A 25,377-nucleotide genomic window follows, 5' to 3' on the forward strand; every position below is an offset into this window, starting at 1 on the left:
TTAACACAAAAATTTAGTTTTAAATGACCACAAAGTAAAGAAAAACCACACTTAATTAGTCACATTATTATCAAAAACCCTTTAATTAAAATTTAAATTAATATTCAAATGACCACCAAGTAAAGAAAAACCACACGGAATCAGGTAACTGAGTCTCTCAAACCCCTTAAAGCTCTTTTAAAAGATACAAAAACTACTTATTTAACACAAAAATATCGTTATTAATCACCACCAAGTAAAGGAAAACCACACGGAATTAGGCAACTGAGTCTCTCAAACCCTGTAAAGCTCTTTTAAAAGATACAACAAATGACCACCAAGTAAAGAAAAACCACACGGAATCAGGCAACTGAGTCTCTCAAACCCCTTAAAGCTATTTTAAAAGATACAAAAACTACTTATTTAACACAAAAATTTCGTTTTTAATGACCACCGAGTAAAGGAAAACCACACGGAATTAGGCAACTGAGTCTCTCAAACCCTGTAAAGCTCTTTTAAAAGATACAAAACTACTGATTAAACACAAAAATTTAGTTTTTAATGACCACCAAGTAAAGGAAAACCACACGGAATTAGGCAACTGAGTCTCTCAATCCCCGTAAAGCTCTTTTAAAATATAAAAAAACAACTTATTTAAAACAAAAATTTCTTTTTTAATGACCACCAAGAAAAGAAAAACCACACGGATTACGGCAACCGAGTCTCTCAATCCCGTAAAGCTCTTTTAATAGATACACAAACTACTGATTTAACACACAAAAATTTCGTTTTTAATGACCACCAAGTAAAGAAGCACCACACGGACTTAGGCACCTGAGTCTCTCAAACCCTGTAAAGCTCTTTTAAAATATAAAAAAACTAATGATTTAAAACAAAAAATTCGTTTTTAATGACCACCAAGTAAAGGAAAACCACACGGAATTAGGCAACTGAGTCTCTCAAACTCTTTAAAGCTCTTTTAAAATATACAAAAACTACTGATTTAACACAAAAATTTCGTTTTTAATGACCACAAAGTAAAGGAAAACCACATGGAATCAGGCAACTGAGTCTCTCAATCCCCGTAAAGCTCTTTTAAAAGATACAAAAAATACTTATTTAACACACAAATTTCCTTTTTAATGACCACAAAGTAAAGGAAAACCACATGGAATCCGGCAACTGAGTCTCTCAAACCCCGTAAAGCTCTTTTAAAAGATACAAAAACTACTGATTTAACACAAAAATTTCGTTTTTAATGACCACCAAGTATAGTAAAACCACAAGGAATTAGGCAACTGAGTCTCTCAAACCCTTTAAAGCTCTTTTAAAATATACAAAAACTACTGATTTAACACAAAAATTTCGTTTTTAATGACCACCAAGTAAAGGAAAATCACACGGAATTAGGCAACTGAGTCTCTCAAACACGGTAAAGTTCTTTTAAAAGATACAAAAACTACTTATTTAACACAAAATTTCGTTTTTAATGACCAACAATTAAAAAAAAATCACACGGACGTAGGCAACTGAGTCTCTCAAACCCTGTAAAGCTCTTTTAAAAGATACAAAAACTACTGATTTAACACACAAACATTTCGTTTTTAATGACCAGCAAGTAAAGTAAAACCACACGGAATTAGGCAACTGAGTCTCTCAAACCCTGTAAAGTTCTTTTAAAAGATACAAAAACTACAGATTTACCACAAAAAGTTCGTTTTTAATGACCATCAAGTAAAGAAAAAACACACTGAATTAGTCAACTGAGTCTCTCAAACACTGTAAATCTCTACGGAATCAGGCAACTGAGTCTCTCAAACCCTGTAAAGCTCTTTTAAAAGATACAACAAATGACCACCAAGTTTCGTTTTTAATGACCACCAAGTAAAGAAAAACCGGCAACTGAGTCTCTCAATCCCAGTAAAGCTCTTTTAAAACTGTGACAAGCTAAACCACAACAAAGCACTACTCCCGTGGAACTCAATCTCCATTTAACTCAACCCCCTTGCAACTGAACCCTCTTGTAAGTGAACCCCTGTATAACCGAAAGCTCCGTGTAACTGTACCCCCTTTAACTGAACTCTCATGCAACTGAACCCTCCATGCAACCCATCTCCCTCAAAACACTTTTCAGTCATTTTCTCGTTAAATTGACAATACGCTCCAAAACATCACTTGTGTATTATACAGTACATAATCATGGCATCTCCTCCAATTCACAAATCCCATTACCCTTTTTTTTGCAAAGGTTAATCAAACATCTCCGATTGTAAAAGCATTAAAAAAATTTCAACTCACTAATTACCCCTTTTTTGCAAATGCTAAACAAGAAAAAAAAAACTGTCTGCTTTTCAAAAACTTGTCCGTTAAAACTCGAAACAAGACGCGCTGGTTTTATAATACAGGTTTAATTAATTGCGTAAATCTCTTGGCAAAGAGTGTAATGACCTGTAGAATAGAATACCTACCAGAAAGCAAATTACATGGAAATTGCTATACGTCTCGTAGAATAACATGGTATTTGCTATACGTCTGGGGGAAATGGTACCTTCTTCTCTACTCCCAATACAAAAATTAGGTCTAGGGTCAAATGGAAAGTGAGTTTCTCCGACACGTTTGGGAAGAGGTCATAAGAAAGAATTTATATGAATTCAGAACTGCAAGTGTCAAGCTTCAAACACATTCCGATAGAGGAGGAGTATAGAGTATAGATAGAGAAGGATTATATGCAGTTCAGTTGCCTTGGTGCGGCAATAAGTAGTTAGTAGTAGTAATGGTAGATATGCCAGGAGGTAATTTACTACCTTAGTATAAATTAAGACTTTTAGACACAATTTTTTGGTCTATGATTAAAAAAATTATCACTTTTGGCATCATGATGATCATTTGGATTGAAAAAAAAGTAGATTTGTTATTTGTCTTTGTTCTTTTTAAGAATTTACCACTCCAGTTAGGGGGTTGATTGCCCCAGATAGGACTTTAGGCACAAAAGTCACATGGATCATAATCAATTAAAAGCACGTTTTGAAGCCACTATTGGTTTTATTTACTTTGAAAACCCTTCATACAAAAGCAAGAAGACGGAGCAATAACAGAAAACAAAATAATAAAACAATGAAGACAGCAATTAGACACTTCGCAAAATACAAGACAAGCAAATATAAGAAAGAAACCAGAATAAAAAGAAAAAGTCTTCTGAGTGAACGAGTATAAACACAAGCATTTACTATCTAAAGTGCCCATTATCTTACGACTGCAAGATATGGCTCCAGTCGTGTGACAAATTAATCGTTAAAATTCACAATACTAGTTAAAATGGCAATACATGAATCAATTATACTATAACAAATAGACGCAAACGATTTTCGGGTCCAAGGTGGAAGCCAAAGGCGATAATTTAAGAAACGATAATAGCACCATTTAATTTATATAGTATATGTGCGAAAAAGAAAAAAAAAATCTTCAACATGGCGTGATCTACTATGTATGCTGCAGAACAGTAATGTTAAACAATCCTACAAGATTTAAAATATTATTATCATCAAAAATTATTAAAAAAATCCGCCACAATTAAAAACAAAACACGACGGAGCATAGGAAAAAAAGACAATACATCACTGCTTAAGAATGTGGGACCAATCATTTAAATGTTCCGTTATCCGTCTAGCGACGGCAACCTCTGGGTGAGCAACCTTGAATTTCACAATAGTGAGCGAATTTCGATACCACGGAGGCAGATGAAGCAGATACTTGTCAAAACGAACGAACATGGATCAAACTTTACTCTTGTCTAATTTAGTTAGGAGTTTGCAGGAGGGTGCGGTGTAGAGGGTATGGGGAAGGGCAACAGCATTATATAGACTCGCTAGAAGATGTTGGTTGAATCGAAGTTTACAAGATACAATGGAAGCGTAAGCTTCCATTCAGATTCTACATCTGATTTGTTCAAGAAGAATTTTTCGGGTGTGTTGAATAGAAGAAGCAATGGGCAAACCTAAATACATAAGGTGATCTACTGGTTGAACAGAGCTAAATCCAAGTGTGATGGAAGGGGCTGAGGAATTTGTTTCCCAGTTAAACAGGATAATATCAGATTTGGAGGAGTTGAATTCCAGCCCAATGTTCCGATATTCCGCCTTAAGGATTCCAAAAATTTCGGTGATACGTTGAAGAGTTCGACTAAGGTTTAGGATATCGTCAGCATAGCACATCAAGGAAAGGTTTACAGAAGACAAAATCAGTGAAGGATGGCACAAATCTTGCGCTAACATTCCATATCAGAACTAAGGTACACCAGTGATGAAACTTACTCATTTTATGGGATTGTAAGTTTGCTATTTGCTAGGGGTGAATATCTGGGGAGGACCTGGGAAGTGTCAAATGATTTGCCCCCAGCCATGCATAGCACTACCAGCCAAAGGCAGAGAATCAAGAGACCAATGCCTGTGCTATGCAGATCATTGTCTGCATGCAAAAAACTTTTAAGTTTTTTTTCTTATTTGCTAGAAGCAGGAATTCATGTTTTATACAAAAACTAATATAAATTTAATATAGTATATTGATACAATTTCACTGATGATTGTACTCCTTTGGATACAAAGCATTTGAGTTTATTATGAATTAACACACATTTCTTTTTATTACACTAAGCTGTGGAATTGTGTTGGGACTAGTTATAGGGGTTTGTTCCACATAGCACAGCTGATGTTGCTTTATAGTTACTTTTATTATATGGCTGAGATAGTTGCCTTTCTGAAACATGTGGAAATTGGGGGGAACTCATTTCTTTTGGGGTGGAAAATATATAATTAGATATTTTTAGATCTATCAGAGCTAGAAGAGTGTTTCTATTAATTGTAGGGAGGGAGTGTTTTGTTGCTTGTGCTTCCATTGCTGCAAATGGGCAGGAGATAGCATCCTGAAAATTAGGATATTTTTTTCACTGATAGCTGATAAAAACATTATTCAAACCAGAAATTTAAATTCTTTGTTCACTATTCTCCATGGTTGCCAATTTGCAAAAATGTGGAGAGGGCAAGACAAGGTTTTTGTTCAATTATTTTATGATAGAATGGTAGTTACAAGCCTATTAGAGACAAAAAAAAAATAATTTTAAAATCTTTTTTAGCATAAGTATCCACCAAGTAATGTGTGCATTTTATTTTCAAGCCAATTGGGGAGATAAAATCCAAGGCCTTATTTAGATGTCTCAACCCTGCAGATATAGGCTTCAAGCAGTAGCTAGGGGGCGGGGGGTCAAACCCCTTAAACCCCCCCACCCTCTGGATATGGCCTTGGTCTTAGCTGTGATTGAAAATTCAAGTTCTGCTTCATTTTTTTCTAGAAAATGATTTACAGAGCATCATTGATTCCAGCAACTGTATTTTTGTATTTTCTACTGTTATTTCACAACATCCTAAATAGACAAGGTAGAGGGGGAAATACCTGTTTCTGCCATAGATGCTGACAAAGATGAAAGGATGTACTTAAACCAAAAGGAATCCACATAGGTAACATCATGCCCCACAGATGGCTTGGGACTTATTACATGGATTGGATTTGTTGTTGTCATTTTTAGTTTGAATCCTTTGCTGCATCAAACATCTAACAGGTAAAATATAGTCCCTGAATCTTAAACCCTGAAAAGAAAATTCAAATTATTGGACTGATTGGAAGAATAGAGACAATTGCATCTTCAAAGCAAAGCTGCCCCTTCTCAAGCTGATTGGTCCTAACTATTTTCAGAGCATTGTTTTGCACCCCATTCATTTTTTAATGCTTTTTTGAAATTTTTTAAGTTGGAATCCTTTAGATCCAATAGAGACCAAAACTATATTGATTTCCAAGGACACCTACAGCTTCAAAGCAGAGCTGCCCCTTCTCAGGCTGATTGGTCCCAACTGTTTTCAAAGCATCGTTTTGCACCCCACGCATTTTTAATCCTTTTTTGAAATTTTTGTATGTTGGAATCCTTTAGATCCAACAGAGACCAAAACTACATTGATTTCCAAGGACATCTACATCTCCAAAGTAAAGCTGCGCCTTCTTAAGCTGCTTGGCCCCATTTATTTTCAGAGCATCTTTTTGCACCTCTGTCACTTTTTTCAATCCTTTTTCATTTGAAGCCTTCGAGACATCAAATGTCCAACAGATAAAATATAGTCCTTGAACTTTAGGCCTTGAAAAGGAAATTCATATTGTTGGACTGGTTGGATGAATAGATACCAAAATTCTATTGATTCCCAAATACAATTACATCTTCAAAGTAAAGCAGCCCCTTCTTTGGCTGTTTGGTCCCAATTGTTTTCAGAGCATCTATTTGCACCCATTCATTTTTCTTAATCCTTTTTTGATTTTATTTTTAAGTTGGAATCCTTTAGATCCTAGAGACCAAATTATATTGATTCTCAACTACATCTTCAAAGGAAAGATACCCCTTCTTAACCTGTTTGGCCCCGTGTATTTTCAGAACATCTTTTTGCACCCCAGTCATTTTTTAATCCTTTGCAACATCAAATGTCTAACAGATAAAATATAGTCCTTGAAAAGAAAATTTAAATTGTTGGACTGGTTGGATGAATAGAGCCCAAAATTCTATTGATTTCCTCCCTAAGACAACTACATTTTCAATGGAAAGCTGCCCCTTTTTAAGCTGTTTGGTCCAATATGTTTCCAGAGCATCTTCTAGCTGATTTTTCACCCATGTTTCTTTCTTTTTCAGCTTGGCATCCCACACAGCCGAAACTGAACATGAATGTCTCTATCTTTAAAAATTGGGTTCCTAACTTTCCCTAATTTCTAAAATATGCATGGTTGTGCAGTTTTCCACTTAACTAATTTAAACAATCAGATTGCATTTTAACTGTCCTTGGTTTCAAATACAATTTACTAATTCTAACAGCATTGGAAGTATTACTTAAATTGGATTTATTCTAGTTATTTTCAGTTTGAATCATTTCCAAAGTCAAATATCTAACAGGTAAAATCTAGTCCTACAACTGTAGACACTGGAAAGAGAAGTCAAATTGTTGGAAAGTTTAGAAGAATAAAGATATGACTTTAGCTTTTCTTGAGAGATGAAGGATAAGAACAAAACGCTATTCTAGAGATGAAAAAATCAAGGTACATTAACAATGGTAGCATATTTAGGGGGAAACGGCAAGGTACCTGCCCAACATTTTTTTTTTTTTTTGCTTCATATCTTTCATGCGGCAGTCAACTTATCAAAATTTTTAGACCATTACATGAATTTACTGCTGACATGAGCAAAAGACTTGAATTTGTTGACATATGGTCATAGTAGAAAACCTAACCCCTGAATCTTGGACCCTGGAAAATAAGTGAACTGTTGGACAGTTTGGAACAATAAAGATTGAACTCAAGTTTTTTCTTTGGAGATAAAGGATAAGAGCATAAAAAAACAATTTTAGAAGTGAGCAACAACTTCCCAAAGCATGATAGAGTAGGCCAGAGTAAAACCCTACTTTAAGTAATTGCTAAAACATAGTTCTAAAACCATAGCAACAAAAAAAATCAAACTATTGCACTTAAAGAGGGAAAGGTTCAAAACTTTCCAAAGGTAAAAGACTAGGTCACATTATGGTAATATTTTACTCTTTATTTACAGAATTTTATTTGTGAAGTCACATTATTTAATTTATTTTTGTCTATGGAAAGCATTCTTGCATCATTGAAAAACATTGTTTAATATGGAGCAGTTCTGTATTTACCAAGAAAGATAACAAGCTTAGCAGAGGGTTTTAATAGTCTGGTGTCAAGCAAGTCCTCATCATTTCTCCTTCTATTTAGATTATTCTGTTGATTTTTCTAAGCAGGGAAGAAATGATGATTTCCAACTTAAATTATGCATATTGTGACTGCTACATGCACACCTTGTATAATCGATTATTACTAAAAATGTCCTTTCATATGTGTCAGATGCAGTTTTTCATACTGTGCTGTCTGGTGACAACAAAATAATTCTGTCTCTAATACTTGTATGGCCAAATAGGAAAAACACACCTTCTAATATCTTGTAACATTTCTGTTAATATCCCACATATCTCTGATGTACAAGAAAAAAAATCTGAATCATGTGGCCAAACACAAACTATGTATTAATATCTTGTCATTTAAAAAATCTAGGATTCCTTAAGGATAGGATAAAGATCCTCCTGGCCCATTGGTGGCATATAGGGCACTGAATCAATGTTTCAGCTGCTGGGTTTTTTTTTACAGGGACAATTAGCAAGCTTGGCTCCTAGCCTTGCTACACCAGGGATCAAACCCTGGGCCTAATAGACTAATTCCTTTAATAGACTAATTCAAATCTAATGCATTAAAATTTAATAAAAAAAAAAGTTGTAACTATGTTAAGATCAAGTGAGGCTTAATAAAAATTACTTCAATGTGACAAAGGGGCAAAGGTGCCAGTAATTGATCAATTTATTCTAAAAATAGAGTGAAAAAACGGGGAAGGAGGGCACAAGAAAAATCATAGGGGGCAGGAGTCCCCCTGGATCTGCCAATGATGCAGGAATTTTACCCTAGCACATAACAGAAATTGCTGTACTTGATAATAAAATCTAAGCATGATGGCCAGTAGAAACAATAGGGAGGGGAATCAGACATAGGATCTTCTTAATACTTTTTTCTTTCAGTAGACATATTTTTAATTTTCAGTATGGTAAGAGTTAATGACCTCATGGCTTCACCCCTGCATTACAATGCCAGGTTTATGACATGGCAATTGAAATTGGAATTGCCTGATAAAATTCAGCTATGTCATTATTATAGACAATTTAAAAAGAGCTAACTGACCATCACCTATGCCTAGAGAGTTAGTTATCTCGTCCCTTCTCTTTTTCCTTCTATCTTTCCTATCAATTTGTTTCATCTACTTATTTTGATTGGCATGGTATTTTTTGTTGTATTTTTTTTATTATTGTTGTTCTTGTCCTCGTGTTTTATTTTGGCACTTATATTTAATGTAATATTTTGTCTCCAGCTCTAACAGGTCAAAAAGCTTTTATGGGGGGTCAAAAGCCTTGTAATTTTTTTTTCTGTTTTCTTTAAATAAATTGATTGATTGAGCTTGATAGTGTGACACATATCAAGCTCTTGTATAAATTTAGTGTCTGGCACAATACCTTTTATCTTGTCATAGGATTCTTATCATATACAAAAGGAATAGAAAATGTTTCATAGATTTTCCAGAAACATTTAATTACAATTTTGAAGTTTTTAAAATATTATTATGAAAAATTCAATTGCATATTTGAATAATTTGTTTATTAAATAAATGTTTCCCATTCCTGTTCAATAGTTTTATCCCTGTGTAAAAAATACTAAAAGTGCAAAATAATACACTTTTTATTCTAAAGTAAACTTTTGCAAAATACAAAACAATGAGTGCCATCTCTCCCTGTCTAAGAGAGAAGAATAGGATGAAATTTGAACTAATTTGCCTACACCAAGGGCATGTTCCCAGTCCAACAAAAAGTTAATAATATTTAATATTTTGTTCCAGGTGAGAACAAATTAACAGCTGGAATGATCAAAAATTAAATTTGTATTGAATTTTGTGTTAAATTTTTGTGAATATGGTTAACTAGCATATTTACTGAATTAACTTCAGTACATTCATCATCAAAGTGAGAAAAATGGAGGCAAATGACCAATCTAATAGTAATTAATGAGTATTAAGGAATCAAAACTCATATTTTTAATATTTTACTCATTGCTCATTAAAATTACTTGTGTTTTAATAATAAATTACAATGCATATTGAGGCATTAGTTAATAAACTGTTCCAGGTTGGCAGTTAATTCCTATTAAATTTTCAGTAAATACAAATTAAATTGCATATTCCACCTGGAACACACTCCAAGATATTGTCTAAACATATCACATTCATCTTGGTCTGGATTAAAGTAATGCTCATGGGGTAGCACCTCCACACCATGCTCATGTACATACAATTATGTCTCAAAAGGCCAATTTTTCTTTCTTATTGGAAAATTTTTTAATTTCTAGGAGCAGACAACCATTACTTTTAACCTAGAGATAAAAATACATTTAATGCAATTACTATGAACAGTAGTCTAACATTATTCTTTACATAGTGTTCAGCAGCCTGCTTGAAATATATTTTTTGCATTTCTTCTTCATGTGTTTTATAAAAAACACCTTTAAACCTACCAGTTCACCATTTGAAATCTGCCTGGCAATTGGAAATATGCAACTAGGCAATTAGAATATAGCTTTTGACATTTATTATAGTTTAACGAAAAACAAATAAAACAGGCTAAAACCATATATTCATACAATAGGCCAATAAAGACAAGCAAGAAATTTGCATAATCAAGCCTTTTACAAGTTTTATCTTTGACAATAAATGTTACAATGAAACAAACTTTGGAAAAAGTCAACAAGCTTGTGCCAGACAAGCAGTGCAAATGATTATTCAGTTTTTCAGACACCATAGTTTCTTTACTTGTATTTGATTTTAACTAAATCTTTGATTAAACAAAATTAAAAATAAAATAAACATACCACTTGATGCCTTTTTTTATGCTTTTTCTAAATATAATAATAATTTTTGTTGGAAATGAATTTTACCCCCACCTCTATACATACCAATTCAGGGTATAAATTTGCACATTAGGGGGGGGGGTGAGGGTTAATTTTATTTCTGATGAAAATGGGAGGTAAGTTTAAACTTTACCCCCACCCCCTAATGTGCAAATATATACCCTGGTTTGGTATATATAGGGGTGGGGGTAAATTTCATTTCCAACAAAAATGATTGTTAGCCTATATTTGAAAAGAGCATAAAAAAGGCATAGCCTAGAGTGGTATAGGCTATTCACTTTATTTGTAAGTCAATAATATGATTTGGTAAAAATTTACCAAATTTTATTATGATACAATCCAATTTTTAGGTGGCATAACAGATTTTCAGGTGATTGAATGGTTGAAGTGGTGACAAACTGTCAGAATAGGTTACTGGGTAGGCCTAGGTATCTTAAAATAATTTGCTTCATAGTTGGCCTATAGGCTAGTTTAACAAAATATCCAGAGCTACATCCAACCCCATTGGGGAAAGGGCAAGAAATGCTTGGATGTTAAATAGTTAGTATGCTATATCCACAAAAACACCTCAAGTGGTGGAATATGATGTCTATCTTTTATGACATAGCCTAGAACAGGCCTAGAACAATCTTACTAAAAATACCACCATTTAGAACCTTAAATAGTAGCCTATAGGCTAGCTTTAATTTAGCCTATTAGGAATACAGTGATGTCTACTGACATACATAGCTTGGCCAATGCCTAGGCCCCTATCAGTGGGCCTAGAGCCCTAGACCAGTTTTTAAACAAATTGAAAAATGTGAACTTAGTTACCCTATGTATTTATGTTAAGATAGACAGCAAAATTATATCCATTTATAGTCGGTTCGCTGAGCCTTTACTTTTTAACTGCTTAATTTTGGTTTACATGAATTACGTAGATATCCATCCTATTTGGTTAGTTTCAGCTTCTTCTTCAATTGGTGAAGTTTTTTACGGTTTTCCGTCTTTAGAAGTGCTGTCTTCCTCTTTCGAAAAACAGCATCTGCAATCTATGATAGATTACTTTCGTCTTCTATGAGGTTTCATCTAAATACACAAGTAATACAACGAAAATCAACACAACCAACAGATAAACAAACAAGGTAGTATTTTTTTTAATGAACAATCATTTTTTTTATCAACAATCATTTTTTTTATCAACAATCATTTTTTTTTATCAACAATCATTTTTTTCCCTTCAATTCTTAAGGAGTATAATACTTTTGATTTTCATATAACAAAAGCAAATCTTATAACAGACAAAAAGAAAAGTAAAATAAGAAACAATGGAATTGGATGGTTTATGGAAAGTACGAGTACTCGAGCTGCCCTAATCCCAGCAATTTAAGGCCTGGATGCCAGTTAGTACCTATTTGGCTCTTGTTACTTGCTCTCACTCTCTTCTGCACTTACTCTGCTTTCTTTAAACAATATTAGTATCCACGACGAATCAATTATGCTTTTGTGCAAATATCTTTCATCTGATGCATTATAATTGGCTTTAAATAGCTCGTCAATACCTTTATTCGTCTTCAGTTTTTCAAATGTACGTTTGATATTTGCTGCCATTTAAGCTATGCTGTAGCATTCAAACATTATATATTGTAAGTATTCAGGCACTTGTAAACAAAACTGCATTATGGGTCGTCCCTTTAATTCCATTCATGTTCATCCTTTTTTAAAATCAGAGAGTTAATCTTTATTTTGAAATAAAGAACATTAGTTTCCCAAAATGGGAAAATCAGAATAGGATGTAAGGACCGTTTTATAGATATTCTATGTCGGGTTATGTCACGTAGAGTGAGAGACATGGCGTTGATAGAAATGGGTGTATCCACTGTAGAATTGGCCAACAAATCAGAAATTTTATTATAGTATATACCCTGAATACTTGGAACGGGTTGAAACTGGATGATAATAATTCTTTTTTGAAGGTCAAAGAGAAAGCTCCGAAGGTAATGCAGATCTGAGTCCGGTGCTGATTTGTGCAATTTAATAATCAATTGTAAGGCTGACTTTGAGTCTGAAAAGACTACGCACTTTTTCGATAGTGGAGGTTTTGCTATTGCTACCTTAAGTGCCTCGATTATAGCTTGTATGTCAGCAGTCAGGATGGAGGCTCCATTTGACAGCCTTGTAAAAATATTCAAAGAATAGCTATCTAATATTTACCTTATTTTCCTTTGCTATCAGCCAAACAAAAATCATGAAAGTTGATGGACCTTTCATATTTTGTTTTAAACAAAAACAGAGTAAGCATAGGCTTAATTTGTTAACACAAGATAATAAAAATATACAGACAGAAAAAACGAAGATGTCACAGTCCCATGGGCCTGTAATTTCTCGACAAGAACCAATGTCACCGAGCTAGACAGGTTCCAGACTAGTTAAATCAAAAGAACACTAATTTACACACAGACCAGACACAGGTTATACAGGACTGTTCAAATGTTATATACAATATGTTTTTCGGTATTCCCCTCTGGTTTTTTCTTCCATGCCACTGTCAAAGGTTTTCTAGTCTAGGGTGTTCAAATCGGACGAAATCGGTTATTTAGGTCGGATTGTCTATTGGATCAATGGATCTGAGTAATTAACTTTGATAAACTGGGATGCCAACAGAATAATAAAGATAATATGGGGCATGGTTAGAGACAAAGCATAGATTAGTTTTGAAAGCCGCAACAACATCACCACATAACTGAAAAAAAGAAAGAGATGTTAAAAATATAAAATGACTTCAAGTCAAACAACAGTTTATCAAACAGTTTGTGGTAGCGAACTGTAAGTAAGGAGCGACCCAGCTCAATAGTAACAGAAAGTCTAAAAGACGAAATTTTGATACCAATAGATACATAAAAAAAATCACATTTTAATGCTGATTTCAAATATATAAGTTTCATCAAGTTTAGTCCGGCCCATCAATAGTTACGCACCCCAGAAAATGCTCCGAATTTTCAAAAAAGGGTAAAACACCCTCTAAACGATACAGATCCTTAAAGAAAATCACACCTTCAGTTAAGCTCGTCAATGAACCATATAGTATAAGTTTTAAGCTGCAACCTATAAAAGTGTGGAATTTTGTGTTTTTTGCCAGAAAAAAGATCACGGATGCGTGTTTATTTGTTTTTTTTTGTGTTCCCAGAAGTGATCGTATCGACCCAGTGGTCCTAGAATATCGTAGAGGGCTCATTCAAACGGAAATTAAAAGTTCTAGTGCCCCTTTTAAGTGACCAAAAAATGAAGGGCAACTAGGCCCCTCTCCCACGCCCATTTTTTGCCCAAAGTCACCTGATCAAAATTTTGAGATAGCCATTTTGTTCAGCATGGTCGAAAGTATAATAACTACGTCTTTTAGGATAATGTAATCCCCCAAAGTCCCAGGGGGAGGGGGGCTGAACGTTATGAACTTTACCCAATGTTTGCATATACTATTGGTTATTGGAAAGTATACAGACGTTTTCAGGGGGATTTTTTTCTGGTAGTGGGGGGGGGGCGGGGGGTTATGTGGGAGGATCTTTACACGGAGGGAGCTTTAATGAGGGAAGGGACACTGCTATGAAGGGGGCGCCGGATTTCCCAGCACTATTTAAAAACGATCAGAATTTAAATAAAAAAAAGTTTTTCAACTGAAAGTAAGGAACAGCATCGAAATTTAATCCACTGATTTTTTAGTACTTTCACAAGAGCTATTTCTTCTAATTAACGGCCTTTATGATTAAGGAGTCATTTTTAAATAATTGGAACAAAATTCGAACTTTAGCGTAAAGAGCGAGGTATTGACTAGGGGGCGAACCCCCTAATATACGTATTAAAAATATATGAATATAGAACTTCGTTACGTATGTTATTAGTTTCTTACTAATAAAAACGTTCGTAAATAAAATTAAACATCTTTCAAGAAAGCCATTTAACCAAAAAAAGTAAAATTAATATGCAGACTTTGTTTTAATTATTCATGTACGATGAGCGAAAATGAAAACCTGCATTAATTCAAAAACGTTCAAAAATTAAATAAAAAACAAGTTTTTTTTAAACTGAAAGTAAGGAGCGACATTAAAACTTAAAACGAACAGTAATTATACCGTATATGAAAGGGGCTGTCCCCTCCTCCACGTCTCGCTCTTTACGCTAAAGTTTGGCTTTTTCTCAAAACTCTATTTTTTTTAAACAATAAAAAACATTAGCGTAAAGAGCGAGGCGTTGAGGAGGGGACAGCCCCTTTCATATACAGAATAATTCCTGTTCGTTTTAAGTTTTAATGCCGCTCCTTACTTTCAGTTAAAAAAACTTGTTTTTTTATTTAATTAACAGAACAAATTTGCTTCAAGGATAAGGTTCCTTGCTCCGTCGTATATTCTAAAGGTTGGTATCAGAAGGGAAGTAAAAGTTGAAATCCAAATATTAGTACAACAAAGAGATATAAAACTGAATTGAACAATGAGGCTAAAATTTTGAAATCGACTCAGAAAAAAGTGTTTGAGCTCTCTAGGAACTCCAAGATTTCTTGATGTCTTTATTTTAATTGAATCGAAACATGCGAACCGTACTAATAAGCCTATTTAAACTACAAGTATATAATTATCGAATAAAAGTCTTTAAAAATACGTCTCTTGTTTCTGGGAAGGCAAGTCTCAGCTGGTAATATTGTTTTCCAAAATTAAGACAAATACTAAAATCCCTAGTTCATTCCAATGTAAACAAGTCTTAAAATATTAGGTCCGTTCTTTTGCATTAAGATCTTGCATCTAAGATCTCACATCTTTCTGCAAATATTTCCGTTCTTTTAACTCATCTTTGTTCTAAGATCTCACAGCTCACTGATTTTAGCAAAAAGTGTGAAAGACGCCATCTTTATGCCATATAGAACAATGATGAGAGAACTTTTGATGATATACTCATCATTGTTCTTAGACCGCTCATCAGAGCAGAATGATGAAAGACGTTTGCAAAAGAACGGCATAAGATGTAAGATCTTAGTGCTAAGATTTCACTTTTAAGCGTATAAATGTTTTTACTTTTGTTTATATTTAAGCATAAATGTTCTTACTTTTATAACTTTAATAAATCAAATAATATTAACATTTTGATTACTAAATAAAAGTATCTGTATGTTAAACTGACAATGCCCATTCATTTTAATTTTTTTCAGTAGAGTGCAAATTAAGTTCTGGCCTTGGGAAGGCATAGGGGGTTTTGAGCCCAACTTATGCTAATTTTAGCTCGTTTTGAGTTTGACTCGGTTATTTATTGTATTTTCTGTTCGTTTTGGGTTTCATTTATTTATCGATGCTGATTTGTTCATTTTACTTTTGCTCATTTTTTGTTTAATAGAGTTCTTTACTTTTCTTTGAAAAACTTATTTTGTGGAAAAAGTTTTTTAATTAATCTTTATTCATTTTATTTTGGCAGAGTGTTTTCAGGGAAAAAGAAAGTAATGCTTATAATTTCTTCGTTTTTTTAAGACTTTATAGTTTGGCCTGCTATTTGTATGATGAAGAAAAATTTTCAGCAATTTTTAACAACATAAACCCTATTAAAAATCTGGACACAAATAGTAGTGTTTAATTTCGTTTCATACCTCCTGTAGATGACCTAAAATATTTCGTTTCTAAAATTTGCCCTCCAATCACTTTCAACTATTAAAAAGGGTATAGCCCTTTATAAGTTCCTACGACAACTCCTTCGATACGAAGTGTCCTGGTCTAAACAACAGCAACAACAACAAAAATAACACATTATACTCTCAAGATCTTTAATATAAAAATGTCAAGCCTTCCAATCACTTCTGACTATTAAAAAGGGCACTAGGCCTTTCGATTTCCAATCGAATGAGCCCTTTTTGAGTTTCTATGACAACGCTTTCTAAAAACATCTTATATGCCCCCAGGGCATAAAAAACAACCCTTAACCTATGGGCTGTTAGGGTGGTTGTCATCCTCTAAGACCTAATTTCAAGAACTTTCAACTACGTTAAACAAAATGGCTATCCTAAAATTTTGATTGGATGTGTTTGGGAAAATGGTGAGCGTGAGAGGGGCGTTAGTCACTCTCCAATCACTTACAACTATTAAAAAAGGCACTAGCCCTTTAAATTTACAATCAAATGAGCCCTTTTGAAGCTTCTACGTCAACGCTTTCAATAAAAACCTTATTTCCCCCCAGGGTATAACTTACAACCCTTGCCCTGAAGGCTGGGGGGGGGGGTTGTCATCCTCATAGACCTAATTTCCAGAACTTTCTAATACGTTGAACAAAATGGCTATCTGAAAATTTTGATTGGATGTGTTTAGGGGAATGGTGGGCGAGAGAGGGGGGTTAGTTACCCTCCAATCACTTTCGACTATTAAAATGGGCACTAGCCCTCTAAATTTCCAATTGAATGAGCCCCTTTTGAAGTTTGTACGGTAACTCTATCTATAAAAACCTTACATACCCCCAGGCATAACTTACAACCTTTGCCCTCGGGGCTCTGGGGGGTTTGTCATCCTTAAATACATAATTTCCAGAAATTTCAACTACATTGAACAAAATAGCTATCTATAAAATTTGATTGAATGTTCTTGGGGAAATGATGGGCATGAGAGGGGGGTTAGGTAGTCTCCACTTACTTTCGACTATTAAAAAGGGCAATTTCAATTTCAAATCAAATGATCCCTTTTTAAAATTTCTACAACAACTTTTTATATAAACCTTTTGCCGCCAGGGCGTAACTTACAACCCTTGCACTGAGGGCTCTTGGGGGGTTATCATAGTAAAAGACCTAATTTCCAGAACTTTCAACTACGTTGAACAAAATAGGTATCTAAAATTTTGATTGGATGTGTTTGTAAAAATGGTGGGCGTGAGAGGGGCTTTAGTTGCCCTTCAATCACTTTCGACTATAAATTGGGCACTAGCCCTTTCAATTTCCAATTGAATGAGCCCTTTTTGAAGGTTTTACAACAACGCTTTCTATAAAAACCTTATGTGCCCCAGGGCATAACTTACACCCTTGCCCTGAGGGCTGTGGTGGGGGGTGTCATCCTTAAAGAGCTAATTTCCAAATCTTTCATCTACGTTGAATAAAATGGCTATCTAAAAATTTTGATTGGATGTGTTTGGGGAAAATATGGGCGTGAGAGGGGGGTTAGTTGCCCTCAAATCACTTTCGACTATTATAGAGGGCATTAGCCCTCTGAATTTCCAATCGAATAAGCCTTTTTTCAAGTTTCTACGACAAAAATTTCAATAAAAACCTTATATGCCCCCAGGGCATAACTTAAAACCCTTGCCCTGTCGACTGTGGGGGGAGTGTCCTGCTCAAAGGTATAATTTCCTGAACTTTAAACTGCGTGGAACAAAATTGCCATCTCAAAAATTTTTGATTGGATGTTTTTAGGGAAATGGTGGGCGTGGAAAGGTTGTTAGTTGCCTTCCAATCACTTTCGACTATTAAAAAGGGCACACGCCATTTCAATTTCCAATCGAAAAAGCCCTTTTTTAAGTTTCTACGACAACGCGTTCTATAAAAACCTTATATTCCCGCAGGGCATAACTTACAACCCTTGCCCTGAGGGCTATAGGGGGGGGGGGGTTGTCATCCTCAAAAACTTAATTTCCAGAACTTAAAACTATGTTGAACAAAATGGCTTTCTCAAAATTTTGATTGGATGTATTTGGGGAAAAGGTGGGTGTGATAGGGGTGTTAGTTGCCCTCCAATCACTTTCGACTATTAAAAAGGAGACTAGCCCTTTGAATTTCCAATCGAATTAGTGTTTTTTTTTAAGTTTCTACGACAACGCTTTCTATAAAAATCTTATATGCCCCGGGGCACAAATTACAAACCTTCCCCTGAGGGCTGTGGGGGAGTGTCCTACTCAAAAACATAATTTCTATCTGGATATCAACTATGCTGAACAAAATGGCCGTCTCAAATTTTTGTTTGGATGTGTTTTGGGAAATGGTGGGCGTGTAAGGGGTGTTAGTTGCCTAACAATAACTGTCGACTATTAAAAAGGGCACAAGCCACCCCGATTTCCAATTGAATGATTCCTTTTCGAAGTTTCCACGACAACCTCTTCGATATGAAGTGCCCTGGTCTAAAGGAAAAAAATAATAAATAAGACATTGTGCCAACATCGTTCTTATATGCCCCCAGGGCATAACTTAAAACCCTTGCCCTGAGGGTTTTGAGGGAATATCCTCCTCGAAAATATATTTTCTATCTGGAAATCAACTACGCTGAACAAAATGGCTATCTCACAATTTTGATTGGATGTGTATGAGGAAATGGTTGGCGTGGAAGGGGTGTTAGTTGCCTTCCAATCGCTTTTAACTATTAAAAAGGGCACAAGCCATACCAATTTCCAATCGAATGAGCCCTTTCCGAAGTTTCTACGAAGACTCCTTCGATACGAAGTGCCCTTGTCTAAAACCAAGAAAAAAAAATAATACATGGTGCCAACATCGTTCTTTACTTAGGTAGCGCTATTGCGCTGCCTATGATAGTAACAACAAAAATTTCACGTTTTAGCGTGAATATATTTTATTGATAGTAAGAATATTCGCCAGCACTTCTTTGATTATATAAGACGTATTCACTTTAAGTTTTTATTCGTATTAAATAAAAAAAAACAAGTTTTTTTTAACTGAAAGTAAAGAGCTACATTAAAACTTAAAACGAACAGAAATTATTCCGTATATGAAACAGGCTGTCTCCTCCTCGTCGCCCCACTCTTTAGGCTTAAGTTTGACTCCTTCTCACAACTCTACTTTTTAAAACAAGAAAGAAAATTAGCGTAAAGAGGGGGGCGTTGAGGAGGGGACGGCCCATTTCATATACTGAATAATTTCTGTTCGTTTGAAGTTTTAATGTCGATCCTTACTTTAAGTTAAAAAAAACTTGTTTTTCTTAAATTTCTGAACGTTTTGAATTAATGCAGGTTTGGATTTCGGCTCACCGTACAGGAATAATTATAACCAAATTAGCATATTAATTTTGTTTTATTGGGCTAAATGGCTTTCTCAAAATTTTGATCAGACAATTCAGAGAATAAGGGGTGGCTGAGGGGACCTAGCTGCCTTCCAACTTTTTGGTTACTTAAAAAGGGCACTTGAACTTCTTGTTTTACTAACACACGTCCCTAGTAATAATACACATACATGACTTATAAATTAACTTAAGTTTCAAACTCGTGCACACGCTTAATTATATTGCGTAATTAAGAAGGTTCACCTCCTCTTCAATACCACCCTCTTTACACTAAGGTTTGAATTTTGTTCCAAGTCTTTAAGAATAACCCCTGAATCACAAGGGCCGTTTAATTAGAATAAATAGCTCTTTTGAAATTACAAAAACTACTTTAGCGTAATGAGCGAGGTATTGAGGAGGGGAGAATTCCTCTCATATACGTAGTAATTTCTGTTCGTCTTAAGTTTTAATGTTGCTCCTTACTTTCAGTTGAACAAACTTTTTTTTATTAAATTTCTGATTATATTTTAAATAATACTGGAAAATCCAGCGCCCTCTGGAAACTCTCTTCCCCCGAGAAAAATTCCTCCATAGAAAGGTCCTCCCACGAACCCCCCCCCTCCCCACCACCAGAAAAATCCCCCCTGATAAACGTCTGTATGCTTCCCAATAACCAATACTATAGATAAACAATGGGCAAAGTTCACAACTTTCAGCCCTTCCCCCTGGGAGTGTGGGGGTTAAGTCGTCCTCAAAGACATAGTTCTTAGATTTTTTGACTATGTTGAACAAAATGGCTATCTAGAAATTTCCATTCGATGACTTTGGGGAAAAATATGAGCTTGGGAAGGGGCCTAGTTGCCCTCTGATTTTATTGATCATTTAAAAAGGGCACTAGAACTTTTAATATTCGTTCGAATGAGTGCTCTTGCGAAATTCTAGGACCACTCAGTCGATACGATCACCCATGGGGAAAACATACAAATAAACACGCATCCGTGATGTTTGTTTTGGCAAAAAATACAAAATTTCACATTTTTGCAGATAGGAGCTTGAAACTTCCGGGGTAGGGTTTGAAAGCTCCAGTGTAGGGTTCTCTGATAAGCTGAATCTGATGGTGTGATTTTCATTGTGATTTTAGGACTTTTAGGGAGTGTTTACCCCTTTTTTCAAAAAAAGGCAAATTTTCTAAGGCTCGTAACTTTTGATGGGTAAGGATAAACTCGATGAAACTTATATATTTAAAATTAGCATAAAAATCTAATTCTTTCGACGCATATATAGGCATCAACATTCCTTCTTTTAGAGTTTTGGTTACTATTGAGCCGGGTCTACTGAAGGACTATTGAGTCGCTACCACGAACTGTTTGACTCAGAACTTCCTTGCAAGCAAAGCAATGCTTACTCTAAAGTTTCCACATTCTCTCACAACTGATTAATCAAAGAAATGTAAAATATTCGAATCTACGTATAGACCCTTTAAAAAAAAAACTTTTATGATGAAAAGGATCAAGACCTCAGTCCTTGTTTCTTAGTTTTCAGCCAGGATATAGCCTTAATGTCTGAATAAAGCCTTAAGCTTAAACGTTGCTGTTTTTTTTTGTTTTTTTGCAAATTAATGATGTGAACCAACTGCTTATAAGAAATAATTAAAAACTGACATTGCCCCAAAGCTCTCAATTCCTGTATGCACGTGTGTATTTTTAATGGTTGACATTGTTATTTTTGAAAAAGCACGGAACCAAATTATTTTTGCCATCCGGTTTATGTGCCACAAGATAAATTTACCCAAAGAAGTTAATAAAATTGGTTATAACTGAAGTTTCAAGCTATGAACTTTAGAACATCAAAACTCATAAGGTCACAATCAAAGACTCGAAAAGTTTCATTGTTTCACTGACCGGCCTAGATTTCGCTCCAAAAATGCAGTTTGGTAGTGAAAAACCTTTTAATTTTTTGTAATTCCTCGAAAATCTTTGAAACTTAGGTTGATTTACCAGGAGGACCATGATTGATTTGCTTTTAAACTTAAAATTATATCAAACTACCCGTACTCCAGTGACATTACTGGTGTTCTTCAAAAAATGATTAAGATTATTTTAATATCGTTCATTTTTATTTATACGCGATATCGCTCGGATCAAGCATTCTCATTCCTTTAGAGCACCAATGCTATTTTTCCAGCTGGTAAATTAATTAGTTGCATAAAAATTATTATAAACTCGCTAAACAAAAGCTATATGACAAATTACGTAAAAAGTTATACTCCAGCTCGGATATTTTACGACTTTTAACCAATTGACGCTCTTGCTGCTGACCACCCTCATGGAAAAGATTGAAGACGCTCTCGACACCACCCAGCAGGAGGATTAAGTAATTAAGGTAAGTCAACTTTACAACAATTTGCGATTCTTCTTAAAAATGACGACCAAATCGAGAACCTATGGAACTCTGACTTACGGGCTGGGCAAACGAAGCTGATTTGGGGAACTGATTTCCAAATCAGCGCCGATTTTAAAAGAAATCGGGGTCGTTTTGAGCTTGAAATTTTTCTAGTTTTCGGCGCCGATTTACATATACAAATAAATAGTCAACCAGAGATGTTTGTGGTGAAAGACCCCGCTACTGAGCTGAGAACTCAGCTGAGATCAATCATGATGCAAATTAATAAACTCCTGGCGACTATTTGTGTCCATGATTTTTGTTTTGAAAATCTCGCGCAATAATATTTTTTTCAACAAATTTTTCTTACCGCTATCGTTTGTCCACTGGTGCTGAAATCGGTTCCCGAAATCAGCTATGTGTGCCTAGCCCTTTATTGCCATCTAGCATTTCTAGCGCTTTGTCTAGACAAAAACATAATAATTTTGACAGCAGCCACAAAATGAAAAGACGATATTAGCTGTTGATTGAAGATGTTTTTATCTATTGTTGGTCATTATTGAGATATTATTTGTGAAATCTGATGATTCACAAAAGCAATTCTCCTATTCATCAGCTGTAGCAGAGCCATTTTTTATAGGTAGTGGGAAATTGTTTAATTGGCCCTAGGCCTAGTAGGCTTATTTTGGCTTTGTATTAGGCCATTGGTTGTGTTGCTAAGCACACTACTTGTTGTTAATTTTATGCTCTTTCCAAATATTGTAACCATTTCACTGCCAAAATCTATTTAAAGGCCTTAAATGTGCCCCAAAGTAACATCTAGTTTCAACAATGACTTATGAATCACATGGCAGAGTGGTTTTCATTAGTAAAAAACTCAGCAAACCCATGGTAAAATTCTAGACAAGCTACTTTTTGCTATCTTAGAAAGTGATTATGTTAGGAAAATAAAACCTTCAGTAGGCCTAATGAATCCAGGGCCAAAAACATGATCTGGGAAGGCACTGCCAAGCTACAACTTAAGCCTCTTCTGATTTGTCAAGTCTTAGAAATTTGCCTACTTGACAGGTCTATACCTAATGAATTTTGACAAAACAACATTATGCCTTAATTTTCAGATCTCTGTTTCTTCTTTTCTGGTTTTGAAAATACAATTTCTGTTATTTGAGTAGGCTAAAATTTTAGGCCATATCAATTTTTTTTTTCTAAATTTAGGAAATGTTTTTGTAGATCTTAAAACCTCTTAAATTAGTAATGAGCAAAGTTGTAATGCTGAGAATACTTTTCTTGCACTTCATCTAAGTAACAGATCTATTTCAAAAGGTTTTACTTTTGTAAAACAAAGATCTTTGAACAGTTTAAATACTATAAATGCAATCAAAACACAATTCGTTTGGTATCAATGCATAATTGGGGCTGTTGAGAAAGAAACAATATTGAAAAAGAAGCATTTACCCAGATGGTAAAATTCTGGACAAGGTACTTTTCACTATCTAGGAAAATGGTAAGGTCTAGAAAATAAAAACTTCATTAGTAATGAATCCAGGGCCAAAAACATACTCTGGAAAGGTATTGTCAAGCTTCCATGTTAACCTCCTTCTGATTCCTATGTCTTAGAAGTTTACCTACTTGATAGGTCTATATCTTTTAAAATTTTGACAAGCAACAGAAGTTTACCTTTCTTGATAGGTCCCTATTTCACTGGTTTTAGTTCTGAAAATGTAATTCCTGTTATCTGAGTAGAATTTTAAGCCATATCAGTGTTTTTTTTTCTAGAACAAAGCTATCTAGCTATGCTAGAAGCTATCTTTAGCTATCTAGAACAAAACAAATAACTATGGATTATAAATTTAATTGAGATATACTGGTCACCACCAAATATTATTGAGATAATATTTGTGAAATCTGATGATTCACAAAAGCAATTCTCCTATTCATCAGCTGTAGCAGAGCCATTTTTTATAGGTAGTGGGAAATTGTTTAATTGGCCCTAGGCTGAGTAGGCTTATTTTGGCTTTGTATTAGGCCATTGGTTGTGTTTGCTAAACACACTACTTATTGTTAATTTTATGCTCTTTCCAAATGTTGTAACCGTTTCACTGCCAAAACCTATTTAAAGGCCTTAAATGTGCCCTAAAGTAACATCTAGTTTCAACAATGACTTATGAATCACATGGGAGAGTGGTTTTCATAAGTAAAAAACTCAACAAACCCATGGTAAAATTCTAGACAAGCTACTTTTTGCTATCTTAGAAAGTTATTATGTTAGGAAAATAAAACTTTCAGTAGGCATAATGAATCCAGGGCCAAAAACATGATCTGGGAAGGCACTGCCAAGCTACAAGTTAACCCTCTTCTGATTTGTTAGGTCTTAGAAATTTGCCTACAGCAGCATTCACAAGCATGTCTAGCTAGAATCCCATGTCTAGACACGTGTCTAGCCAGAATCCAATGTCTAGGCAATGACTGTTCACAAGTAAAATTTGGTGCTTAGGTAAAACTACAAATTTAGTTTCAACTTGTCATTTCTAGCCAATCAAGGGAGCTTATGCAGGCAAAATCGTCAATATCTACCAAATCATATTATTGAGTTAGGAATATAGTGAATACACCATTCAATGCCCTTTTTTATGCTGATTACAAATATAATAAGCATTTCTATCAGAAATGAATTTCAGCCCCCCCCCCTATATAGGCTATATCTAACCTAACCCTGAAGTGGCATATATAGGGGGGGGGCTGAAATTCATTTCTGATAGAAATGCTTATTATATTTGTAATCAGCATAAAAAAGGCATCAAATGGTGTATTCACTTTAGTCCTAACTCAATAATATGATTTGGTAAATATTGACTGGCAAAGCTTTCAAAATTGTTATCTCTATTTTTACTATCACAAGATAATGGATGAGATAGGCCTAAGCAAAAGAATTGCAGTAAAGTTCTATGAAATCATATTGTTGAGTTAGGACAAAAATGAATACACCATTCAATGCCTTTTTTTATGCTGATTATGAATATAATAAGCATTTCTATCAGAAATGAGTTTCAGCCCCCCCCCTGTAGCCTATGCCAATTCAGGTTTAGTTTCGGTATATCCAATATAGGGGGGGGGGGGGCTTTAATTCAATTCCGAAATAATATATTGTTATATTCATAAAAAGCATAAAAAAAGGCATAAGAGTGTGTATTAAATTTAGTACAAAATCAATAATATTATTTCGTAGAACTTTACCAGAATTGCTAGCAAATTTTTACCAAATCATATTATTGAGTAACAACTAAAGTGAATATACCATTTGATGCCTTTTTTATGCTGATTATGAATATAATAATCATTTCTGTCAGAAACGAAAGCCCCCCCTCACCTAGCCCCCACCCCCAAATGTGCAGATATATATCCTGAATTGACATATAAGGGGGGGGGGGCTAAAATTTATTTCTAACAG

At 34.7% G+C, this 25,377-nt stretch overlaps 1 protein-coding gene across 2 annotated transcripts in view; it reads left to right on the plus strand.

Moving 5' to 3' along the window:
* Window positions 1–22,421: 22,421 nt before the first annotated feature.
* Window positions 22,422–25,377, plus strand: part of LOC148954749 (uncharacterized) — a 61,904-nt gene continuing 58,948 nt past the window's right edge. The window contains exon 1 of one of the 2 annotated variants that reach the window (XM_089086720.1): window positions 22,422–22,569. The gene's annotated coding sequence lies outside the window, so the exon portion shown is untranslated. Of the gene's footprint in view, window positions 22,570–23,809; window positions 23,895–25,377 lie in introns of those variants that run through there. The other variant, XM_089086719.1, reaches the window with a different exon arrangement.

Source organism: Artemia sp. Qi Xiang Cuo, chromosome 3 (genome assembly GCF_049724085.1).
Source record: "Artemia sp. Qi Xiang Cuo chromosome 3, ASM4972408v1, whole genome shotgun sequence".
Taxonomy (NCBI): domain Eukaryota; kingdom Metazoa; phylum Arthropoda; class Branchiopoda; order Anostraca; family Artemiidae; genus Artemia; species Artemia sp. Qi Xiang Cuo.